The sequence below is a fragment of the Macaca fascicularis genome, chromosome 11 (genome assembly GCF_037993035.2).
Source record: "Macaca fascicularis isolate 582-1 chromosome 11, T2T-MFA8v1.1".
NCBI lineage: Eukaryota > Metazoa > Chordata > Mammalia > Primates > Cercopithecidae > Macaca > Macaca fascicularis.
Genome location: NC_088385.1, coordinates 45,944,285 through 45,956,502, shown reverse-complemented (window position 1 = coordinate 45,956,502; position 12,218 = coordinate 45,944,285). Strand labels below are relative to the sequence as shown.

At 37.0% G+C, this 12,218-nt stretch overlaps 2 long non-coding RNA genes across 4 annotated transcripts in view; one reads left to right on the top strand and one right to left on the bottom strand.

Moving 5' to 3' along the window:
- The window catches only part of LOC135966212 (uncharacterized), a 121,273-nt gene that overhangs the window by 60,694 nt on the left and 48,361 nt on the right, over positions 1-12,218 (bottom strand). The gene's annotated exons all lie outside the window — the stretch shown is intronic.
- LOC135966213 (uncharacterized) overlaps positions 1-12,218 on the top strand; it is an 87,040-nt gene that overhangs the window by 48,058 nt on the left and 26,764 nt on the right. Inside the window, exon 3 of the long non-coding RNA XR_010579369.2 lies at positions 1,906-2,022. This is a non-coding gene — a long non-coding RNA (uncharacterized lncRNA). The remainder of the gene's footprint in view (positions 1-1,905; positions 2,023-12,218) is intronic.

The following is a 12,218-nucleotide window of genomic DNA, read 5'->3' as shown; positions in this document are numbered from 1 at the left end:
CTCCCCACATAACAGATTGTATTGAGAGTAAAAGATAGTAAGACAATTCTTTTTTTAATTTTTCAAAATTTTTTTGAGATGGAGTCTTGCTCTGTTGCCCAGGCTGGAGTGCAGTGGCACAGTCTTGGCTCACTGCAACCTCCACCTCCCAGGTTCAATCAACTCTCCTGCCTCAGCCTCCTGAGTAGCTGGGACTACAGGTGCATGCGGCTATACCTGGATAATTTTTTGGATTTTGGTAGAGACGGGGTTTCACCATGTTGCTGAGGCTAGTTGTGAACTCCTGAGTTCAGGCAGTCCACCTGTCTTGGCTTTCCAAAATGCTGGGATTACAAGCATGAACCACTGGGCCCCAGCCAGTAATAAGACAATCCTTAAACTTTTTGCTACATCTTTAAGAATTAAAAAACCAAAATACTGGTTCCAACATTTTGAAAAAGAAAAATAACACACACACATACATATATTAATGCCTATAGGATAAGGATTTTAAATCGACTTTGCTGTGTAATTTTTGTTAATACATATATTCACACACATATTTATGTAGTATATGTGATATTTTGTTACATGCAAACAAAGCATAAGAATTAAGTCAGTTTTTAAAATATCTGTCACCTTGAACATTTATCATTTCTGTGTGCATCTATCAATTTATGGAATAAATTAGGAAGAATTCCTTCCTCTTCAATTCTGTGGAATAGTTTTGAGAACTGGTCTTAGATATTATTCATGAGTTTGATAGAATTCAGCAATAAAGTCATTTGGTCCTGGGCTTCACTTTGTTGGGAGACTATTCCTGATTCAGTCTTGTTACTTCTTATTGATTTGTTCAGGTTTTCTCTTTCTTTCTGATTCAATCTTGGTAGGTTGTATGTGTTCATAAATACAATTTATACATTTCCTCTGGGTTTTCCAGTTTGTTAACACCTAGCTGTTCAAGGTAGTCTTTGATGATCTTTTGTATTTCTGTGGTATCTGTTGTAATGTATCCTTTTTTGTTTTTGATTTTGTGTATTTGGGTCTTCCCTCCTTTTTTTCATGGTGGGTATAGCTAGCAGTTCATTGATTTTCTTTTTGTCTTTTCACAAAACAACTTTTCATTTCATTGATACATTGTATGTTTTTTAGTCTCAATTTTGTTTAGTTTTACTCTTATCTTTATTATTTCTTTCCTTGTACTAATTTTGGGTTTAGTTTTGTAGTTTCTTGCTTTTCTAGTTCCTTAAGGTGCATTGTTAGGTTGTTTATTTGAAATCTTTCCATTTTTTTTAATATAGGCATGTATTACTATAAATTTCCCTGTTGGAACTGCTTTTGATGTATCCCATAGGTTTTGGTATGCTGTGTCTTCATTTTCATTTGTTGAATAATGTTTTTAAATTTTCCTTCTTAATTTCTTCACTGACCCAATGGTCATTCAGGAGTATGTTGTTTAATTTACATATTTTACAGTTTTCAAAGTTCTTCTGTTATTAATTTCTCATTTTATTCCATTGCGGTCTGAAAAGATATTTGATGTTATTTTAATTGTTTAAAATATGTTCAGACTAGTTTTGTGACCTAACATATGTTCTATCCTAAAGAATGTTCCATGTGCTGATGAGAAGAATCCGTATTCAGGAGCTTACGGATAAAATGTTCTGTAAATATCTTTTAGGTTCATTTGGTCTAAAGTGCCGTTTAAACACAGTGTTTCTTTGTTGATTCTTTGTCTAGGTCATCTGTCTAATGCTGAAAGTGGGGTGTTGAAGTTCCCAATAATTATTGTATTGAAGTCTTTCCCTTTAGATCTGATAACATTAACTATATGAATCTGGGTGCTCTGGTGTTGGGTGCATATATATTTAGAATTGTTATATCCTTCTGTTGAATTAATTTCTTTCTTTTTTTTTTTTAATGGAGTTTCGCTCCTGTTGCCAAGGCAGGAGTGCAATGGGACAATCTCAGCTCACTGCAACCTCCGCCTCCCACTTTCAAGCAATTCTCCTGTCTCCGCCTCCTGAGTAGCTGGGATTACAGGTATGCACCACCACATCCAGCTTATTTTGTATTTTTAGTAGAGATAGGATTTCTCCATGTTGGTCAGGCTGGTCTCAAGTTCCTAACCTCAGGGGATCCAACAGCCTCGGCCTCCCAAAATGCTGGGATTACAGGCGTGAGTCACTGCACCTGGCTGAATTAATTTATCATTAAATAATGACCTTATTTGCCTCTTTTCACACTGTTTTTAACTTAAAGTCTGTTTTATCTGATATAATTATAGGTACTACTGCTCACTTTTGAGTTTCATTAATGTGGATTACCTTTTTCCATCTCTAAATCTATATGTGTTTTATAGGTATTGAGTTTCTTGTAGGCAGTATGTAGTTCTGTCATTTAAAAAAATTTTTAAAGCCAGTTTATCCAGTTTATATCTTTTAAGTGGAATGTTTATTTACATTCAAGATTATTGATATGGGAGAACTTGTTCCTGTGATTTTGTTCATTATTTTCTGGTTGTTTTGTACGTCCTTTGTTCCTTTGTTTCTCTCTTATTGTTTATCATTGCAGTTTGGTGGTTTTCTATAGTGGTAATGGTTGAGTCCTTTCTCTTTTTCATATGTGTGTTTGTTCTACCAGTGAATTTATATTTTTGTGTGTTTTCATGATGGTTGATATCATCCTTTCACTTCCAGGTATGGGATTCCCTTAAGCATTTCTTGTAGAGCTGATCTAATGGTGATGAATTCCCTCTGTTTTGCTCGTCTGGGAAATATTTTATTTCTCCTTTATTTTTGCAGGATAGTTTTGCTGGGGATCATATTCTTGACTAACAGTTTTTTGTTTTGTTTTTGTTTGTTTGTTTTATTTTTTAGCACATTGAATGTATCATCCCATTCTCTCCTGACCTATAAGGTTTCTGCTGAAAAATTCACTTTTAGTCTGATGGAGTTCCTTTATATGTGACTAGATGCTTTTCTCTTACTGTCTTTAGAATTATCTCTTTGACTTCTGACAGTTTTACTATAATGTGCCTTGAAGACCTTTTTGGGTTGTTTCCATTTGGGGATCAGATATCTGGATGTCTAAATCTCTTTTGATTGCTTTTTGGCATCCCATATGTCACACAGGCATTCTTCAATATTTTGGGGTTTTTTTTCTTTTCCTCTTTTTTTTTTTTTTTTTTTTTGTCTTACTGCTCTGTTTCAAAATACCTGTTTTTAAGTCCTGAAATTCTTTCTTCTGTTTGATCTAGTCTATTATTGAAGCTCTTGGTTATATTTTTATTTTATTTGTTAAATTTTTCTGTTCTAGAATTTCCATTTTATACATTTTTATGATATATATCCCTTTTTCTCATTTAATTTTTAATTTTTGTGAGTACATGGTAGGTGTATATATTTGTGGGGTACAAGAAATATTTTGATTCAGACATGCAATTTGAAACAATCACATCCTGGAGAATGGAGTATCCATCACCTCAAGCATTTATCCTTTGTGTTACAAACAATCCAATTATGCTCTTTTAGTTATTTTAAAATATACCATTAAGTTATTGTTAAGTAGTGTGTCTTATTCATTCTTTCTAACTGTTACATATATGACTGCACTCATTAACCATCCTCACTACCCTTCCCAGACTGTGGTAAGTATTCTTCTACTCTGTATGTCCATGAGTTCAATTGTTTTGATTTTTAGATTCCACAAACAAGTGAGGACATGTGATGTTCATCTTTTTATGCCTGGATTATTTCATTTAACATAAAGATCTCCATTACCATCTCTTTGCTGTTGCAAATGACAAAATCTCATTTTTTTAATGGCTGAATAGTACTCCATCATGTGTATGGACAACATTTTCTTCATCTATTAATCTGTTGATGGACACTTAGGTTGCTTCCAAATCTTAGCTATTGTGAGCAGTGCTGCAACAAACATTGGAGTGCACGTATCTTTTTGATATCCTGATTTTCTTTCTTTTTTTCTTTTGAGATGGAGTCTCACCCTATCGCCCAGGCTAGAGTGCAATGGTGTGATCTTGGCTCACTGCGACCTCTGCCTCCTGGGTTTGAGTGATTCTCTTGCCTCAGCCTCCTGAGTAACTGGGATTACAGGTATGCGCTACCATGCCTGGCTAATTTTTTCTATCTTTAGTAGAGACAGGGTTTCACTATGTTGGCCAGGCTGGTCTCAAACTCCAGACCTCATGATCTGCCTGCCTCAGCCTCCCATAGTGCTGGAATTACAGGTGTGAGCCACCACACCTGGCCCTGATTTCCTTTCTTTTGGGTATATACTCAGCAGTGGGATTGCTGGATCACATGGTAGCTCTATTTTTAGTTTCTCAAGGAGCCTCCTAACTGTTCTCCATAGTGATTGTACTAATTTACATTCCCACCAACAGTAAACAAGGCTTCACTTTTCTCCACATGCTCAGCAGCATTTTTTATTGCCTCTCTTTTGGATATAAGACATTTTAAACGGGGTGAGATGATATCTCATTGTACTTTTGACTTGCATTTCTCTGATGATCAATGATGTTGAACATCTCTTCATATGCCTGTTTGCCATTTGTATGTCTTCTTTTGAGAAATGTATATTCAAACATTTTGCTTATATTTTGATTAGAATATTACTTTTTTTTCTTACAGAGTTCTTTGAGCTCCTTATATATTCTGGTTATTAACCCCTTGTTAGATGAATAGTTTGCAAATATTTTCTCCCATTCTGTGGTTTGTCTCTCCACTTTGTTGATTATTTTCTTTGCTGCACAGAAGCTTTTAAAGTTGATGTGATCCCACTAGTCCATGTTTGTTTTGGTTGCCTATGCTTGTGGGGTATTGCAGCCCTCCAGGTAGACACAAGGGGATGTCAGTGGGGCTCCAAGGATTAGTGCATGCAGGAGATGATAGGCCTCAGGGGAGATGCAGTCTGGTGGGGGCTGGGCTCTCAAAATGGTGTTGTGCTGCAGCTGTTTGGGTCTCAGGGCATGTGTGGGACCTAATGTGAGCTCTCTATCTGGAGCAATGCTGTCTTGCAGACTCCAAGCAGCTTCCTATACTAGCCTCTGACTCCCCAAGGGTCAAACAGCTCTCCCACGGCTAGAAGTGCAAGAGTCCATAGTGGGAATGTAGACCACTGGGGTTCACTCACTTACCCTTTCCCTGTACTGAAAAATCTCTCTGGGATCCCAGCTGATCTTGCCCCAGCAGACTTCCTTACTTCCCTTTCTTTCCTTGTTTCAAGTGTTTCCTCTGCTAAATTTCAGTGTTCTCCCTTAGATTCTCCATTTGAAGCATGGTTATTTTAGTTCTTATTTGTGCAGGAGATGAGTGTCAGGTACCTCTAGTCAGCCATTTTCTATGTAAAATTTAAAATACTGGATTATTTGTTTGTATTATGGTTCGTATAATATGTGAATGTAATAGAACTCTTGAAGCAGTGACCCAGAAAAATTGGCTGTTATGACAGAAGATCCATTGAATCAATGAAAATTTCCTTTAAATGGGAAGACATCTTTTCCATTTTGGCTTTCATGACCCTGAACTTTCCTTATAAGCCATTTATTTTTTTGGCTAAGAAGTATTTATTGATCTCTATGTATGAAGCTTTACAGTAAATTCTACTTAAATTAACTAGGTCAGTAAAAAAAGGAACATATCTTTGCAATTCTTCTGTTGTTTTTAATATTAATCTAAAGCACTATAACATGGCTAAAGGAATGTCTTTTTTTTCTATCTACTTATCACACTTATTTTTTCTATAAAAATAAGATAATACTTATCTACTTTATAACTTTTTAATTTTTTTGTACAAGGACACAGAATTCATCGATTAGTGTAAATCTAGTAATAAAATGTTATTTCAGTAGAATAAAGAATTTTAAAAGTAGTAATTTCAGCAAATGTCAAAGAATGAGTTGCTGTACATGTCAAGACTTCCATCTTATTTCTCAATGTTTTTACCGTTAAGACCCCAAAGCAAATATCATTTATTCAAATAACTAAAAATTAAACAATACATTTTCATCAGATGTTTCCTGTTTTAGTTGAGCACTAGATAACATGTGTGGAAGAACTATCTGACATTATTACTAGATGATTGCTCCATAGTTTGCCCACTTTTGTCTACACAGTATAATTTGAAGGAAGGAACTTGTATTAATTGGGGTTCTTTGTCACAAACAACAAAACTCATTTTAACCTTTTTTTTTTCGAGACAGAGTCTTGCTCTGTGGCTCGGGCTAGAGTGCAGTGGCACAATTTCAACTAACTGCAACCTTGGCCTCCCAGGTTCAAGCAGTTCTTGTGCCTCAGCCACCTGAATAGCTGGGATTACAGGTGTGTGCCACCACGTCTGGCTAATTGTGTACTTTTAGTAGAGACAGGGTTTTGCCATATTGGCCAGGCTGGTCTCAAACTCCTGACCTCAGGTGATCCACCTGCCTTGGCCTCCCAAAGTGCTGGGATTACAGGGTGAGCTACTGCGCCAGGCCCATTCTAACCAAATTTAAATAGTAAGAAATATATTAACATATCTTAGAAAGGGCATAGAATCTCTATGACAGTCAGAGAGGCTAAATCACATTGTAGAGTTACTCCAATAAAGATCCCATGGCTCTCTTATTGGGCATAGACAACCCCATCTTACACTACTGACCTGGGACACCATATACCTGAAATTCTATCATTGCTAGCCCCCAAAACCACATGCTTCTGCAACCATCTTCTCTAGAAAATATATTTTAAGTGGTGCTTGCCACTTCACATTATTCTTTTCCAACTGAGAGTTTCACATAAGTACACATGATTAGCAAAGCCAAGGTGCCTTGGTTGTGGCCTAGATTTCTAGCTTGAGGAAGGATGTCAAAAATAACGAAGGGCAAAACATGAGAAGTAGCTGCTATAGACCTTTTCCTGACCTGCCTGTCATAGGCTGCATTTATTGCTTTGTGTTAAATATCTTCTTGACATTATTAGGTCCTCTTTCCAAAGCAAATTCCGATTTAAGAGGTGACATAAAATCGTGTACAACTTAATGCATTTTTTCTCAGTTTCCTTTGCTTGAATGAGAAATTCTGGATGGTATGGGAACAAAGAATGTATGAGAAAGAATGAAAACACATCCACTGGTACAGGATAGTAAGGCAGGATAAATTTTGGTTTCCCAAATTGTTTAGAATCTTGGATCCTAGAAGGGTGAAAGGAGCCCAACAATCTTTCTCCCCCTATCATTTGAAAATGTATCAATGTATTTGTGCATTCAGTTGTTATAAAATATTCATCCAGTGGCTTGTAAAGATCATACCACTTTCACATCACAGAGCAAGCATCTGGTTTCTTGTTTAGATAACAACAGATAGTAGGATCTTGAGAAGCCCACTGAGTTATAGTGATCCCATAGTCCTAAACTTTACTAACTATAAAAATTCTATTCATGGGCTGGGTGCAGTGGCTTACACCTGTAATCCCAGCAATTTGGGAGGCTGAGGCAGGAGGATCACTTGAACCCAGGAGTTTGAGACCAGCCTGGGCAAAATGGAGAGACCCCCATCTCTACAAAAAATTTAAAAATTAGCCATTCATGGTGGCCCTCATCTGAAGCCCTGGATACTTGTGAAGCTGAGGTGGGAGAATTACTTGAGCCCAGGAGTGACAGGTTACAGTGAGTTTTAATCACATCACTGCACTCCAGCCTGAGTGACACAGTGAGACCTTATCTCAAAAAAAAAAAAAAAAAAAAAAAAAAAAAAATTCATCCATTATGACTGCAATAGCAGCAGAATATCCATTTTTCCAGGAAACTGCTAAGTAGAGCTCTGTGCCACAGTTCAGGTTCCCCAAGGAAGCCAAGGAGAGACAAAAATAGCCACAGAACAAGTTGTGTCCTTTGATGCCTTCATCTCCCTTTCTGCTCCTTAAAACCCAGGGATTTTTCTTTTTTCCATCTGAAGCACCTGGTGGTCTTTCACAGATATGTCCACTACAATCAAAAACATATTTCAGGATCTAGTGTTCACTCTATGGCAGTGACTTTCAAACTTTTTTGACTGTGTTCTTCCATAAAGAATATATTTTACCTCATGTCCCAGTATATACATATGTGATTGAAAGTAAAATATCATTAAATAATACCTTCCCTTACTAAGACAGAAAAACAAATATTTTCTGTTCTATCTTATTTCATTTATTTTGTGTTTAAGCCAAGACCCAATAAATTGATTTCATAAACTTGTAGCTTAAAAACACTGGTCTCTGATGGTATAAATGCTTAATAGAATTAATGTTTCCCCACTTAGGTATATTTTCGTTTTAGCAAAAGATGTAAAGTAAGGACAAAGAAATGTATCTCAGCTGCATGGTGGTTCACACCTGTAATTCCACATTTTGGGAGGCCGAGGCAGATGGATCACCTGAGGTCAGGAGTTCGAGACCAGCCTGGCCAACTTGGTGAAACATTTCTCTACTAAAAATACAGAAATTAGCCAGGTGTGGTGGTGGGTACCTGTAATCTCAGCTACTTGGGAGACTGAGGCAGGAAGAATTGCTTGAACCCAGGAGGCAGAGGTTGCAGTGAGCCAAGATGGCACCGCTGCACTCCAGGCTGGGCAACAGAGGACAGAGCCAGACTCCATCTCAAAAAAAAAAAAAAAAAAAAAAAAGAAAAAGAAAAAATAAATATATCTCTAAATGTTAAATTTTAGATACCAATAAGCTTATTCCAAAGGTAGTTTTGGAGAAGCAAGAAAAAATTTCACTATTTCTGAATTCCCAGCATACAAGTTATCTCTTGCCTGTTCTATTTTTTATTAATGTTTTTAGTTACAAAAATAATATACTTTCTAATAAGAAACCTAGAAAATGCCAAATAACTACAAAGTTATAAAATAAAGTTCACCATAATCTGACCACCCAAAGATAACCACTGTCAACATTTTGCTTTTATCTGTCTAGTTATTTGTTATATATGTACTTACATATATAATAAAAATAGTTTAAATAGCATGCATTTTAAAAAGGAATGTAATAAATGTTTACATGTTAATAATGATACTAACATCCTATTACAACTTAATTTTTAGGTGACAACAGTCTATCATATGGATGTATAATGTGGATTGTTCCTATTTTTTGAATTTTATAAACAACAAGCCATCAGTGTGAGCATGTTTCTGAATACTCCCACTTTTTTCTTTTTCTTTTTTTTTTTTTTTTTGATACAGAGTCTTGCTCTGTCGCCAAGGCTAGAGTGCAGTGGCACGATCTCGGCTCACTGCAACCACCACCTTCCAGGTTCAAGCGATTCTCCCGCCTCAGCCTCCCAATCTGAATACTTCCTTGGGTTAAATTCCTAGAAGAGGTGCTTAGAGGTGAAGGAATCATACACTTAAAGTCTCTGACTTGGATATTGTCCTTTGGTTTGTGAGGTCAATGACACAAAATTCTTTATAGCAACTGGACCATCTTGAGTAATGTTCAGCTTTCAAAACCTATAGTACATTTGTTGACATTTGGATTGTGATTAATAACTGAATCTTGAAGGCAGTTCTAAAAGGTAAAAGAAAAAAATGAGAAACCACAAATCCTTAATAAGCAACTGAGATAGGCATGTGGAAAGGAGTGTGGTCGCTGAGCAACCACCAACAATGCAGAGCTCATTACAGGGGTTTGGGGATGGGAACGTATGAGCTGCCTCTGTGGTTGTGTTTAGAAGCTCATCAACTTTAACGCCATCTAGTATTATACCTCTTAGTCTTCTTCCAGTTCCTTTCCTCTCTGATTTCCATTCTGGCCCCCACAACTCTGAAATGTTGTGCCCCCTCTCAATATTCTGGTCTTAGTTAATCTCTTAATGAACTGTGTCAGTTTTGCTTGCAAATTGGAACCTGATCATTGCCTCCCAACAAACATCTAATAATTTATTGGAGGATGTCAACCAGTACCTTATTACTTTGACAAGTTAGAAGACCAGCATCTTCCACAAGCCTTACAATTCCTTGTAATCTTGGACCATAGCAGAAAAGGGATGGTTTATTTTGAGGCAAAGATGAAGGGAGCTGCAGTTAGGGAAAGGGCAAGGAATTATCAAAGAAGAGAAAAATTGGCATAATTAAGATATAGTGTCAATAGGATTATCTTTGTATGGGAAAGATTTGAAACACAGTCATTCATTTCTTATTTATTTATTCATTCACTTATTGATTCACATTTATTAAATCCCCCCATAATAAGGCTGTCAGTCACTGGAAAGTCAAAGTTAAATATCTCATAGTCATTTTCCTTAAGGAGCTAATTGTCTGAAAAATGAGCATCCAATATTTTAGTTAGATCAAAACTTAGAAGGGAGGGGAAATGGTAGATATGTTTCTCAGCGTAAACTTCCGGTTGAGATAGAAGAAGTAGCATGATTGGCCAGGGTATAGGTTGGAGGTGAGTACAGTAACATGCTGTGGTGCCTGTTGGGTACCCTGGACACTGGAGATCCTGGAATTGTATCCTAGAACTGCAATTTGGGATATAGTTATAACATGCTCTTACAAACTTAGCACTCAATGGCATGTCATAGATATGCCATTAAGTTAAGTGCTGCCAAGTAAGAACAATTATGCCTTGACCTCATGACATTTACATCATCGGAGTACCCAAAAGAGAGAAGTGATTTGTTTGATATTTCACAAAAGAATTATAAATAAAGCAGATGCCCGATCTCTCTTTTTTTTTTTTCTTTTTGAGACAGTGTCACCCATCGGTTTGTCACTCAGGCTGGAGTGCAATAGCACAATCATGTTTTACTGCAGCCTCAACCTCCTGGACTCAAGCAATCCTCTTGCCTCAGCCTACTAAGTAGCTGAGAATACAGGTGCATGCCACCATGCCCTGCTACTTTTTTTATTTTTATTTTTTTGTAGAGATGGGGTCTCACTATGTTGCCCAGGCTGGTCTCAAACTCTGAGCAATTCTCCTGCCTTAGCCTCTCAAAGTGCTGGGATTACAGATGTGAGCCACCTTGCCCAGTCAGATCTTTTAAGAAGGGTTATCAAACTGGATTTGGCACAATTGGGTTTATTCTAGAAGGCACCTTCCTGGACCAAGAAGGAGACTTGCATAAAACACCGCAAGTTAAGACTCAACTATCTTAGGCAAACAGTTAATCTCCCTCCTTAAGTTACTCAGTTGTTCCTCTAGAGGAGCTGTACCATCTTCTTTGAAAACACATAGGGCAATGGTTAGTCATACTGGAAAGAATAATAGTGACAAATCAAAGGAAAATGCAATAGTTGAAATAACATTGCAAAATTTTAAGACATAAATAATCCAGATTGTGCCACCGAAACCCAGATATTGAAAAAAATTGGTATCAGTAACATTTGTAAAGAAGCACAGTATTAAATTAAGTTAAAAAATTATACTAAATACTTGTGCTCCGTTTTGGCTGTGCTTTACCCCTAGTTTTGTGATAACCAAGGTGTCACTACCTATCTCAAAAGGTGTTATGAAATTCTGTGAGCAAACTTAGTTTACTAAAGTAAATATTAGGAGTAGGAAAATATGTTTGACTGGAACTCATGAGATCTGGATCCTATTCTAGTTTGCCAGTAACTAGTGTAAATCTGAACAAATGAATTCCCTTTTTGACTTTCCATTTCTTCATATTTAAGTTAGGGATCTGACTGATTTACACAGTTCCATCCAATGATGTAATTTTGTCTTTTTGCCCACCTTGGTCTCGTGTGTGTGTGGGTGTGTTGTGTGTGTGTGTGTGTGGTGGGGCTTGGGGCTGGTATTAGTGACCTGGAAATCAGAGTTTGGTATCTCTCCAGTACTGGCAGCTCATTATAACATGCTGAATAACCTCACAGTTTCTTCGGGAAGAAAGGGAATGAAAAACTGTCTTGTAGCTGGGAAGACCCAGAGAGTACTCAATAGAATGCAAGGAGGGGAGGATTAATACTTATTCAAGGCCTGAGGGTAGTGAAGACAGGCTAGACCAAGAAAATCAAGAAGCTTTTTCTGCCTACCTTATTGTTTACTACCTTATTGTTTACCCCGTGGATTTTTTCCCACCTTTCACACTGTTATCTGGCTTAAGAAAGTTCCAAAATGTTTCTTTTCTGGGATCTTGTGACCCCTCAAGTCATGATGCTAATTGCCTTACTTTAGCCTTGGCAGGAGCAGGACCATACCTCTGCTTTTATGGTCTACAGCTAAGCAAAAGCCTTTTGTTCCTTCCCTCCC